This window comes from Chinchilla lanigera, unplaced genomic scaffold (assembly GCF_000276665.1).
Source record: "Chinchilla lanigera isolate Chin_1 unplaced genomic scaffold, ChiLan1.0 scaffold00034, whole genome shotgun sequence".
NCBI lineage: Eukaryota > Metazoa > Chordata > Mammalia > Rodentia > Chinchillidae > Chinchilla > Chinchilla lanigera.
In genome coordinates this window covers 14,174,168-14,188,351 of record NW_004955435.1, presented here as the reverse complement: position 1 = coordinate 14,188,351, position 14,184 = coordinate 14,174,168, and the positions used below count along the sequence as shown (strand labels likewise).

At 40.5% G+C, this 14,184-nt stretch overlaps 1 pseudogene; it reads right to left on the bottom strand.

Annotated features, from left to right (window-relative positions):
* Positions 1 to 1,523: 1,523 nt before the first annotated feature.
* Positions 1,524 to 7,043, bottom strand: LOC102026790 (annotated as a pseudogene).
* Between the last annotated feature and the right edge of the window lie 7,141 nt (positions 7,044 to 14,184).

The window sequence follows — 14,184 nt, the reverse complement described above, 5'->3', positions numbered from 1 at the left end:
CTAATAAATAATCTAATTTTTAAAAATTCTTTCTTCTCAAGTCCCTTGTTGAACAAGCATGCTCCTCCTTCCAATCAAGGGCCAACTATAATTTCCTCCACAGAAATTCTAGAGCTAGTGCCATCCCAATCATTTCTAGGTTCATTCTACAGGCCTATAAAGGAGAAGGTGATGACTCCGCGGGACTCTGTGGCTTGACCTCCTCTCTAGACCTCTTTTGGCTCCTCCCACTGTCAGTCACATCTTGTCTCAGACAAAGTCTGAGAACTCAACTGCCACTAGAGTCTGGTACTGGGAAGTCAGTTATTTTTCATGCCACTCTTGAAGGTCACAAAAGCTGGAGATTTTCAATTGCAAGCAGGCTGGGTGCAAGGGAGCGGGTGCTGCCAGGAAATGACAAGTGGTATGCACGGTCCTTCCAGGCCAGGCACATCCTAGCTGCAATGATGAATGTGCTCAGCCTCCTTCTGCTGACACCAACCTGTCAGCTCTTGATAAAGAGCTCACCAAACATTTTCCTATTATGAGAAAGAATAGACAGCCTAGAATTTCAGTTCCCTTTGAAACACAGGCCGGCAAGAAATCTGAATAGGCAAGGAGAGCTGAAAGCCCTGAAGGACACAAGACACATTTATGTCCTTCCTACTGCTTCCTCTGAGTTCTCCCTCCTGTGCACTCAATTTCCCCAAAGTAATAAGTCCTGTTCACCTCACTAAGAAAGGACTCCAAGGGAAATGCATAGCAAGCAGGGATAGTAAAGTTAAATATTAACCTGGTTGATACTCCCTAAGTATTCCCTTGTTCTGTGGCTCCTACGTTCAAATTTCAAAATGCTCTGTGCAGACCACATTTTCACCCTCCAGTCTCTCTCTCTTTTTTTTTTTAACATTTATTCATTTAGTGAATATTGAACACCTATTGTATGTCAGCATTATTATATGTCAAACACTCTATATTAAAATAACATCAAAACTTTTCTTGTGTTCTCCAGGAAATTTATGACACTTTACAAGAACGTCTGTATATAATTAATGACATCTGTCCTAAGTTTTCTTTCATACAGACCCGAGTCTCTGGGATCTTAAGGATAGTTCTCCAGAAATAAAAACCTTAGTTTTTCATTTACTTTATATATGTCATTTGGGAGGGCTCACTGCCCTTATTCTTGAAGATGGATCTGTGGGTGGTTGCTAAAGGATCCTAAGTATCCTACATGTACTGAGCTTTCACAACTACGTGACATTCTTCAAAGTAGTAAACTAAGGAAGGAAAATCAGTTTTAGGCAAATTCATGAACAGAATGAAACCCTATGCTAAATCAAGTGTAGGATTTAAGTCCTAAAAGAATTTATGATTCTGTAGTTCATAATCTCATGTTTCTAATGTAAACTAAAATGAGTTCTTAAGCGAAATGAAATACAGGACTATTATAAGTCCAGCAACTATAATTCATTTTTAAACTTCTTTTATTTGTTAAAATAGTCATACCTGTGCGAGTGAAATGATTTTTACCTTAATGCAATTCACTGATTGTGGCTCTTTCCATCTTGTGGCACCCAGGTCCCTGGTTGGAAGGTTTCCCCAGTGCTGGTGGGTGTCCCTGAGGGTTCTTCTTTTCCAAAGTATGGAGCAGAGGTGCGCCCTTTAATTTGCATCTGAACTGGTGGAGGCAAGAGTTCCTCACTGGTCTCCTTACTAAGGAGCTTTTCTTTTTCATAAAAATCTTTGCTTTTCATCTTTATTTCTTCTGTGTACTTTTCATTCCTTAGTATTTCCTCCATAGTACATGGAGTATTTCTTGTTCTAATCCAAGCTTCCCATTCTATTGGGATATTGCCTACTTCACAGTCAGTTTCATTTTTCTTTGCTGCTTCTATAATGCTTTTCTCTCAGATAGTCTGTCCTCTCCAGTTCGTGTACTGCGGGATATAGTAGTATTTGTTCCCGAGCTGGTCTGTGCACACGTGCTCCTTCACCTCCTTTGACAGTATCCTCCCCACCTTCCAATCTCTCTACTTTTGTGGTTCAAATCCTCTTGAGATTTGAATCACACAAATATTTGGGATTGGCATCATTGTTTAAGGGAGAGATCTTGAGCAGGCTGAGGGACTCTGTTTACTCCTCTTAGGGTGAGAAAAGGGACTCTCTTTGAAGCAACCCATCTGCTTGGTCCACTGACTTAAGGAAACTAGAAGGCAACTTCCTGAGAATCCTGCACGTGAACGGACACCCAGTTCATTAGCATCACTTAGCCTCACAGTGTTCTGTCTGTGAGGAGAAGGCAATGCTATCCAGATGTCATGGGACCCTTGGGTGGTGCCACATCGCTTCCCCAACTGAAATGTTGTAAGTTACTGATCACATCTCTGAGAAATTTGAGATTTTGAGAACAAGAGAGAAAGGATTTTAATTTTGTGAGAAAGAAATAAACCAAACAGATTAAAACCCAAACCCCTCTAGAAGGAGCAGCATGTAAAGGGATCAAACAGCATGTATGAATTAAGGGTGCCACAGCTCTACAGTGGAAGAAGAAAGGACTAGCTCAGAAAGCGGGGCTTGATATTTTTCTTGGAAGTGTTTTTTGTTTTATCATGGAGAGTCTCATGCTATGGAGTTAGCATATGTACTCATAGAGATCTTGTTAGGAGAAAGGAGCTCCTTTCTGCAGGAGAAAGGAGCTGGTTGTAATCTATTCATGAAGATTAGTGCCACCCACACACTAAGGAATCTGGAAGTATTTTGCGGAGTCTGGCTTCTCTCGGTTTTCCAAGGACACCCTTAACCTTCCCCCTTTGCTGTGCTTTAGATAATGCTAAATTGTATTCCCACAAAATTTATGTCATAGGGGATTGGTTGGTTCCTAGGGTGTCAATGTTGGCAGGTGGTATGGAAATGTTATGGGGTAGAGCCTTGTGGAAGATCCTTGGGTCATTGGGGTCACAAGGTTATTAGTTCTCTTGTGACCCTTCAGTAGCCCATGTGTGGCCTCTCGATACTTCTCATAATACAGTTATTGTGAAAGGAGCAAGACTTGCCTTGCCTGGCGCTCTTTGCTTCTTGCCTGAAGATGTGACTGCTCAGTACTGTGCTACTATGCAAACTCCCGTCATAGCCCTCTGCTGTCCACCAGGGGTCTCACACCAGAATTGAGCCAATGCGGGTGCTCTATGCCTTAGAACCCCCAAACAGTGAGTTACGTAAGTCTCTTTCTCTTTCAGAAAATAAGTAGCTGGTGTTTACTATTTCAGTATATAGTGAAAAGCTGATTCATGTATCTTCCATTCACTTTACCTCATGGATAAATTCCTACTCACAATTCAGTGTTATGGTTTAGATCTAAAATGTCCCCCAAAGCCTCATGAGCTTATAGGTGGGGCTCGGGGAAGGTGATTGGATTCAGGAGGTTATACTTGACTTGGTGTGAGGAGATGGGTCACTGGGCGTGTGATCTGGAAGGATATAATCTCCCTCCTCAGCTCCTCCCTACACATTTCCTGCCTCCTGAATGCAATGCCCCAAGCAACTCTCCTCTCCCCTGCTCCTCTGCCATGCTGTCCTAGCTGGAGCCAGTCAACTGTGGACTGAAACCTCCACAAACTGAACCAAAATAATTCTTTTCTCCTTTGAGAAGCAAGTGTCAGATAGTTTGTCCCAGTGATGAGAAAAGTGACTGATACATTCAGTATCCCTCTTGGGAGCCGAAATGCCTGGATTCAAACCTAAATTCCATATGTCTATATGTCTAATTCTGAAGGTAGACTCTGAGCCCTTAGAAGGAAGTGACTGCATGCTCTTCTTTTTTGAAAGTCCGTACCCAACAGAGTGCCTGGAATTCAGGATGTTCTCAGAAAACACTTGGTAAATGAGTAAGTAGGAGGCTAAGAGTGTCACCTCTAGAACTGAAGTCCCTAGATTTGAACACTTGTCCTACCAGGTCCTAACTAAGTAACCCTGAGCAAATTTCTTAACTTTTCTCAGTCTCACTTTCTACTGCTGGCAAATGCTTATAGGGTTGCTTTGAAGATGAATGGAATTCATGATATTATAATGTATAGAAAGTGATTGGCACTCAGAGAGAGAGAGCAATAAAAATTAGCTGTTATCAGCATTTTCACTAGCACCTCAGATGAATTATTAGCCATCTTTTCTTAAAGAATGTCATATTAGACATAATGGGTTGGTTAATCATTCTTCTTCAATGCCACAGCCTGTGAAGAATTTGTAATTAGATAAATTAATGATCACACAAACAAATTATAATTTAGGATTTCCTACAGTAATTTGGCCCAGACATAAAATGAACCTTAGAGAGCAAAAACTGGTTCATTTATCTCTGCTCCAATAAAGCCCATAGTGAAGGGTAATCATTCACAAAGAAATTCCATCAACAATGGAATTTGTTTTGGGACAATGATTGGGCTATTTTTCAGCCTCAGCTTCAGGTGATGCATTTTTATTTTGTCTCAGGCTAAAGAAAAGAAAAAAGTTGCATGGGGGGAAAAGTGTAACAGTTCAGAAAATAGGTATGATAAGCTGTATGGGAAGGGAGTGCCACCGGAACTGAGGGGTTAGTCACCAGGTTTAGTCTATGGCCAGGTCACCACCAAAAACAGACTTTTGCTCTTGGAGTTCAGAGCCAAGGTTACAAAGAAACCACACTTAGTTCAAAATAAGATATCCTGAATGTGCCAAGCTGCCAACGGTGCACATCCATACAAGCCTCTCAAGGTCAGGGAGCACGACTTTAATTTCCCTGGGTCTTCCATTGAAACGACGATAATAGCTACAGTTATGGAGTGTTTAGGACATGTTAAGAATTATGCACAGAACTGAACATTGTTTGCCTCATTTTCTCCTCGTGGAAACTATATGAGGCAGATTCTAAGCCCTGGTTTACAGATAAGTAAGTGGATGCATGATGACTTGCCCTTAGATCCACAGCTAATTAGGCTTTGAACCCAGACAGTGTGCATATACATACAGTACTTACAGCCTTCATATTACATGGGCAGAAGCTGCTTAAAAATTGTTGCTTCAGATGGATGGATGGATGGATGGATGGGGTTACCATAGGAGAGAAAGTAGAATTTATCCTGACAGCATTATAGGGATCTCGCTGAATAGTCCTTATCATGAGGTAAATCTCTGTCTTCTCCAGGCTTCATTTTGTATGGATAAAACAATATTTTGGTTTAGCATTTCCTCTGACTGTGAACTTAACCTGGGTGCACTAACACAGAGGTAAAGGCCCCCAGAAAGCCAGGTAAAAGCTTCTCACCTGTCACCCAGAGCTTTGTAATAATACAAACTTTGGATAACAGACCCATCTAGCAATCACGGAACCTTTCAAACTGCAGGACCCTGGATCTTCCTGTCTTTTCTGATATGCCACCATGTTAGCAAAACCCAAAGAATCCTTAATTGCTTTAAGAAGCCATGTTTTCCCTTTGCTTCCTGAGTAAAAAGCAAAAAGACATCTATTCAAACTAATCTTCAAAGACATAATCACAGACAAAGTCAAGGGGGGCAAATATAAAGTGGGTCATAGAGGACCGGAAGGCTTGGCTAGAGCCAGCTGCACTGACAGATAACCTGATAAAAGCAAAATCCATAGGATTCCTAATGAAAAATGAGGACTCACTCCAGTTCCTCTGCCTCCTGCATCATCATCTGATGCCAACAGCCCTGAACAAAGGATATCTTGCTCCCCTCCCTAGCTCTCAATGAATAAGCATTTGGTTCATCCATCACATTGGGAAGGAGTGGGCAACCCCTACCTTGCACTAGAAATTCAGTAGCTAAGGAATCAGAGCTTTGTATCAGTCCCATTTCTCAGAGCTGTACAAGGCTGTTCCTGATTAGATTCCAGCAGCTGGGCACAATCTCTTTCCTCAACATTCAAAATTATTTGGGGGAAATAAACAATGAATCTGCCATGTTAATATTCTCTGCAGCCTGTAAGGCTTGGGATGCATACTAAGCACTGTCAAATGCTCATCTATCCACCATCAGGCAGTGAGTGTGGGCTCCAAAGGGTGATGACACACTAGCCTAAAACAAAAAACTCCTCTGCTGAGAGTCACCAAGTCTAAAATAAAGAAACATATGCCCTCATATCCCCAGCTTTGATCTGGTAATGTCTGAGCTACAAGACCTATGAGGTAGGATGAGGTTGCAACCCTGAGCCACCAAGGAAGGTGGTCTTTCTGAGCCTATGGAAAACCTTAAGAGTATTGACACTGATGGTTTATTGAACACCTACAGGGAATCAGGCACTGTGTTAAATCCTTTACAAATATTATTTAGTTTTGAAGTGATATTAATTACAAAATAAAACCATGCTCATTATTTTAAAAGTAATGCAGATGATCAAAATGGAAGGAAAATAAATCCTTTGTAATCCCATCTCCAAAAAATAATCACCGTTATATGTTGGCATGTATACCGCATAATAACCCTAGAGGTTATTCTGAGATGTAGACATTTTGTGCACTTTTTTTAGCTGAAAAAACTAAGGCCTAGAGAGGTCAAGCATCTAGATAAAAGTTGCTGCACCAGTAGAGTCAGAACTTGAACTCTGGGTCTTTCATATGATAAATGTTTATTGAGAATATATGTTAATCACTGTTCTGAGAACTGGGTTGACAGGTTCTTAAGGAACAAGGCAGACAGGGTTTTTCTCACTACAAATTCTCAGTCAATACACAAATGATTGATTTCTAAAAATAACACGTAAAAAATGAAAATAAGGCACTTTCATGTTAAGTAACTGTCACGGAGAAGGTAGTAAGTTGGAATGGGTGAGAGCAGGATTCTTTGAGGAAATAATACTTCCATTTCTTAAAACTTAAGTAGTGCTTACCCTGTTCCAATCAGCTTTTCTTTCTTTTATTAGAAAAATGTTAGCACACTCTACAAGGCTAACATTATTGCATTTTTATTACAGATGAAGAAACTGGGACTAAGTAACTGTTGTAAGGTGACGCAGCCAGGATATGGTGAAGCCCATGAATTAGAGCCAAATAGTGTGGCTTTGTCACCATGCTGTGGCCACCTGAGTTTGAGCTGAGTTCTCAATGACAAGGTGCAATGCAGGGATAAATATAGAAAGAGCTCAGAGGGGACAACAGAACCAAAACTCTGAAATGGGAGTGTCCTCACTATGTCCAAGGATCAGAAAGAAATGCCACTGACTTCTCAAGCCAGACTAGACAGAGCCTGGGAGGCTGGAAGAATGCCTTTAGAGTTTTAGTAGGAAGAAATTGGATATTTTCTTCAGAGAAGTAACTTGATCAGATTTGCAGTTTAAGATATCCTTTTGTCACTGGATAGAGAATAGATTTTGGGAAGACAAGTCAAAGAAGACACACAGGCAGGACGGAAGATAAGGGTGGCTTGCACTCAGCACTCCAGGAAATAAAAATAAATGGGGAGAATGGCTGAAACAAGTTACACTTTCTTTCTCACCTAAAGCTCATTAATGTAGAGAAAAGTACTTTGGTAAGAACTCCTTGCTAAGTAAGGGGAAATCTCTTTGTAAAGTAGGTTTAGAGGCATAAAAAGGACTCATACTAGTTCTTTACCAATGATAAATTAGAATCAACAAGGGAGTCTATCAAAAAGGCACAGAAATACCTAATTCTTGATGAGTAGCTAACTTGTTCCAGCCTATATTCTAAGCTCTTCACATATACTCGCTCACAGAATCCTAACAATCTTATGAGGAAAGTATATCATCAATCCTGTTTTACAGACAGGTTAAGTCAAATCTACTCATGAAGTCAGGTAGTGGCAGAGCTGAACCTTTAACCCAGGCAGGCTGACTCAGAACCATGACTGTTAGCCACTATGTTGATCTGCTTTTGTAAGATGTTCGCTAATCCAACTTCCAGCCTAAAAAGCTGCCAGATGGTGGGTGAGCAGGCACACAGCAATGGAAGAAAGAGCCTTCCACTATTTTTTAACAAGAAATATCTTTATACTTAAAAAAAAAAAACTAGGGTATGGGCAGCCTTTCCTTCAGTGCTGGATTTCACAAAACTCATTTGTTCTACTGCCACTTCTTCCATCAGTGCCACGTCTGGTTTCAAAAGAGAGCAGAGACAGTACTGGGGGTCAGCTATATCCAGGCTTTAAAGTTAATATCCTGTGTGGGCACTTTGGAGAACTGGTCAGCTTGAATATAGAAAGGGACTTCCAAATGAATCCATCTATATTGCAGATGATGAAAGAATAGCTCAAGACATCACTTAAGACTAAATTATCACCTTAGCAGGGGCAGCATATGTCTTTCTGATAGGAAGAGACATTTCTATCGGCCAATAAGGATGAAAAGTAAACGTAAGATCTCAGTAAATAGTAAGAAATACCCTCAGGAAACTATATTTTGAAACAAACATACTTAATAACAGCCAACTCTTATTCATATATTTACCTTAGTTGTCAATGAAGGTCTTCATATCAATGAGATATCAAATTTCAAGTTAAGCAAGCAATATATACTATAATATATACACTAACAATATATACTGTATACAGTATAATTATATACAGTATATAATTTTATGTTATGATAGCCAACACTGGGAAAATTACATTAAAAATGTTCAAAACATTTAAGGTTTAATTTTTACCTCAGAGATATATAATCTTATCATAAAAATAAACCATATGCATTAAGCTGTACAATTCAAGGGACTTTGACTTATACTACAGACATTAAAGCAGAGAAGGACTCAACACAAATGCTGGGCTCATCAGACATAGTGTCTCAGAGGAAATGGCATTCTTGAAGGAACCATAGGAATATGGCAAGGAGAGGACAAAATTCTAATCTGCAACACCACTAGAGATGTTTACGGGATGATGACATCCTGGTTGGTTGAAGAAGTGGGCTGAATTGTACACCCTCAAAATTCATACACTGAGGCCCTAACTCCAAAACCCTAGGAATGCACCTGTATTTGGAAGGCCATTAAAGAAGTGTACAAGTTAAATTGAGGCCACTGATGTGGGCCTAATTTGATCTGAATGATGTCCTTGTGAGAGAGAAATGTGCAAACAAAGAGACAATCCGTGTGAGAATGTAGTGAGATGACCATCTTTAAACCAAGAGGAGAAGCCTTAAAGGAAATCAACCCTGGTAACACCTTGATCTTGGACTTGATCTTGATCTTGGAGGTCTAGCCTAGAACTCTGAGTAAATGAATTGTTCTTAAACTCCACGCTCTGTAGTGTTTTGTTATGACCACTATTACGGACACACACGGGTGTAAAGTAGGCAGAAGCAAAAGGCCAGATATGTCAATTTGGGCAGATCAAGAGCCTGCTCTTCACTTCCTCTAGATTAATATCCCACCCCTGCTTGCTGCTAGCTATAAGATGACAAAGTATGAGATGTGAGTACTGCATCAATTTAATAATAAGCTGGCAGGTATTCCATCGACTGCCCAGACTGTAGCACATGGAAGCACCTGTGCAAATGTTTACTGATATAATTGAAAATATGCATAAAGCAGACTCCAGTCAAAAGTGCAGACTGAAAGTGACATTTGACAAAGTCAGCCAGGGAACATGCTCACTCCTCATTTCTCTAGATTCATTCTTACTCGTTTGACCTCCTTTAACTTTTTCATAACCCATATTATCACTTAATTTTGGTGATATAGCTGGATATAGCTGACCCCCAGTACCGACTCTGCTCTCTCTTGAAACCAGATGTGGAGCTGATGGCATAAGTGGCAGTACAAAAGATTAACTTTTTTATGTACTTGGCTTCCCTGACTAGAATACGAGCCACACAAGTTTCAGGAGGGTGAACTTGGATTACTCTTTTTCATCCAGCTTTTATAACAATGTACAGAGGACACTCAATAAATATATTGATTGAACTAGTGAAGATGGCATTTTTTTCTATATTGATAGCCTACGACTTTGTGATGTTAGATTAAATGAAGTCAGCACTCAGATTTAAAAGTTTAAAAATTATATATTATGCTTTACAGTTTATAATGAGCTTTAAAATGAATCATCTCATTTGCTTCTCACAAGAATTTTGCTGGGTAGATGAAGAATGTCTTAACATAGGGTCCATTCTATAGATGTTGAAACTGAGGTTCAATAGGTTATGTTTAAGCTCGCATAGGTAAAATTGAGACTCACATTAAAGTTCTTCTAAAAACCCAACGTAGTCTCCTGCCATACCACTCTGAATGTGCCCAATCTTGACTAATAACTCGCAATGCTTTTTTCACTATACCACATTGTCTCTCTAGTGGCTTTGCTGAGTTATTACTTAATAATTCTATTATGAGCCAATAAAAGAAATAGCCCAACAAAGAATATCTCTCTATTACCTGCCTAATTGCTGTTGGATACATTATATACTAATAACTTGAGTCTGTATTAAAAGTAAAAGTGAATTTCATGCCAGCAAGAAGTCAAGACCTCCTTAAAATTGACATTTTTAATCATAAAGTCTTATACATTATGGCATTTTGTTATTTGTCTTGGCTTTCAGGAAGCATAGAAATCAAATTAAAGTTTAATTATCATTATAATAATCTAATTTCTGGTCCAGTTACAAGCCTCTTCTTCTATAGATGTTTTCTGATCCTTATTTTCATTTCACCCAATTATGTGTTTGTATATACACTTTCAATTATTAGCTGTAGTAAATCCTTTCTAGAAATAGCCATGGTAGAAAATATAAAATAGGCAATAGCTACAATTAGTCAGATCCTTATCATAATCCAAGGACTCTCTTTCCACTTTACATCTATTAACTCATTTCATCTTTTTAAAAGACTTCATATTGCCAGAGAAACCAAATGTTGTAGTGTAATGAAATTACTGTTCTGAGCCATGAAAGAATATGACATGTGCCGTCTCCCTACCTGTTCTTCTACCGCCCTGGTGGGAGCCTCCACCGTCTCTCACCTCAGTTACTTCAATAATCTTCTCACCAGAGTCCCTGCTTACATCGCTGCCCTCTTCAATCTTTTCCCCACTGCATGACTAGAATCGCCCCATTAGAACAAACATCAGACAGTGTCACTCCTCTATCCCAAACCTTCCAACCACGCCCAGTTTCACTGTATAAGTAAACGTTGAAGTCCCTCCAAAGCCCCACAGCCCATGCAAGGTCTGGCCTCACGCACTCAGCCTCCCCCATTCCATCGCTCTGCTCCTGGACCACCCTGACCTCTGGTTATTTCAGGCACTTTTCACTCTTAGTCTTTACGTTCGGTGTTGCAAATATCTAATGCTGGAACAGTTTTCCTTTGGCTATCTGCATGGCTTGTTCTCGCCTCATCTTCAGGAATCAAACATCATCTTCTCTGTGAGGACTTCCTGATTCTCTTACCAGCCTCTCCCTCAACACTCGCTGTCTTCCTTCTTGTTTTATTTCTCCTGAGCACATTTAATTAACGTACTATACAGCTTACTTATTTTAGTTTATTTATAGTGCCTATGTTACCCTACAGTGAAGGCTCTCTGAAGACAGGCATGTTTATCCATCTTGCTTTTTGTTGCATTCCAGTCAATTAGAATAATGTTTAGCATACAACAGATGCCTAATAAGTATTTTCTGAATTAATAAGGCAGTGAGAAAAGAGGGAGCATCTGTAGATATAAAAATATATACATAACTAAAATGCTAGAGTTATTAAACTGGTTTTCCAAGCTGCTTTCTCTTGCCACATATTAAAACTATCAGATAAATTGAGTTAATGCTTGACTGAAGCCATAGACTGTGACTCTGTATGCAAGCTAGGTACACAAATTTTTCAGGCATGCAGCGCATAGTTACCCAGCCAAATTAAGCCCCAATAATACTACAATGGGTAGCACCTTTTTCCTCAGCACTCTCTTCTCCCAAATCTTTTTCATTTATTAATACCCACGGGAACTTTTATTTTTTCAACTAGAGAAAATATGACGATTAGAGTTAGAGGGATGGGAGCTAAGGCCAAAGGATGAGAAAGAGGAGGAAGATGATAAAGGCCAGTGCCATATTTATGTGCTCATTGCTGCATCTCAGCTTTGGGAAAAGTGCCAGGCACACACTAGGCAATGAATAGAGAGCTGTTATTGACTTGTTTACACATCCCCTTGGTTTGCATCTGAATATTTATGGATGAAACGATGAACTCAGAAGTCAGAACTTTTTCCTTGGGAGATTTCTCAGGTCCTGAGCAACGCATTCCCTTCACCTGACAGCTTTGGAAGCTTTTGGAGGGGCACAGCTGGGCAAGGACTGGCATGCAGTCAGCAGTGTTGGGAGCTATGCTTCTCGAAGTGGGTCTTGGGCAGTAGACAGGAGTAAGTATCAGGCTTCTCACCCTGGGGTGCCTGTGAGACTGGGCCGGGGACACACATGAGACACCCATTGGAAACTTCAAGAGCTAACTGGGACACTTGAAGGAGATGGGCTACAAACTCTTTCAGCTAATGAGGCCAGACTGAGTTTCACATGGCATCACAGAATGAAGGCTTGCAAGGGATTTGCAGTCATCTCAACTCACTAGTCATTTCAGCCAGAAGTTTCTCATCTTCATAGCAGGAGAAAAATAGGAGTACAGCATAACTCAGTCTCCCCTTTCTCTCCGATATCTAGAGATAGATATATGAATGTATCGAGACTGTTTTCCGTCTATCTCATCCCTCATCCCACAGCGATTCTCTTCCTCTCCAATTTTCAGACTGTGTTGGAGGTTAAGCTTTTGTTCCTCCCCACTGACTGTGTGCCTCCCTGTTGACATGCCTGCCAAGTATCTTCTTGCCATTTTAATTGCTAGTCTTAGTACAGGGCGGCTCTTCTTCTCCTTTAGTAGGAAAAAACCATTCATTTAATTTCTAACCCAATTAAACTGTGAGCTCATGAGCTCATGTTCTGTGGGCCAGAGCAATGGGTTCCAGAGACATGCGCAGAATAAAAATTGCCAACATTAACAAGTCCCTTTTTCTCCACCCAGGAGTGACTAATGGAGGGAGAGATGATGTTTGTGCTCCAGTACCTTTCTTCAGCTAATAAGTCAGTAAGTGTAAGTTCAAAATCAAGCTTCTGAAAATGTTAGGAACCTGCTGGTCTTCTTGGGAACAACAGGATGTAACTTGGAGTTTCAGAGGAGTTTAGTAATCACCACTGATTCTGATGCTGACTTCTTCAAATTTCCTGACACTGGGAGAATTTCGTTCAATTTTATAGAGAATAACAATTGCCTGGCAGTCAGCAGATCAGAGTGCGCAGTTCTACCTCCTCCCCTCCAGATGGTAGTAAAAGGAAAGTCCTCATCAAGCCTAAAGTTTGGGTAGCAAAATGGACAGCTAAAGGACAGTATGAGTGGCAGAAGAGCCCTGGGTCAGAAGCCAAGAGATAGGAATCATTGGGGTGGTTGGTAGCTGTAGGGGCATTGGTCAGGCTCTTATTCTGTGCCCTACTTTTCTATAAAACAAAATGACTGTGCTAGAAGATCTCAAGGATCCCAAGATCTCAGAATCTTAACCTCTATGAGTGTATCAGTAAATGGCACTTAGGCCCTTGCTGGGTTCATTTGTTTGTTTGTTTGTTTGTTTGTTTTTCAAGATAAGGTCATAGTTCAGCCTAAGCTTGAACTCACTATGTAACCTAGGCTGGACTCAAATTCATGGCAATCCTCCTGCCTCAGCTTCCTGAGCGCCAATATTACAGGTTGGTGCCAGCACACCTGACTCCTTGCTGGAGGTTTGCATCTAATTTCTCTCATCTGCCTCCCACCACCACTTTCTGCCAAAGCAGAACATTGTCACTGAGAAAATATTCCCCCAAGCTGATTACCAGGGAGGTTATTAGGATTTCTTGAGTCCAAGAGATCTGAAAGTCAGGCTTTTCACTGAGATTAGAGATAGGAAAACAGATGCACAAGATAAAGAAGCACAGAAAGGGGAAGTGACAGGGGAGGGGCATCCAGCAGGTGGGATGAGATATTCAGAGATGTCCAGACTTGGTGGGGTGGACAAAACTATAAGACTGGAAAAAAGCATATTTCCTGAGCTGATCAAAGCTGAAATTGGTAACCTTACTCTTAAAAGAAAAAAATAAATAACCCAGGCTTCAATAATAGGATGCCAAAGTGTTTCCAGCCACAAGAACCAGAGCCCAGAAGATGGGCTATGGGCTAAGGAAGGGGAATGGCCTTGGAG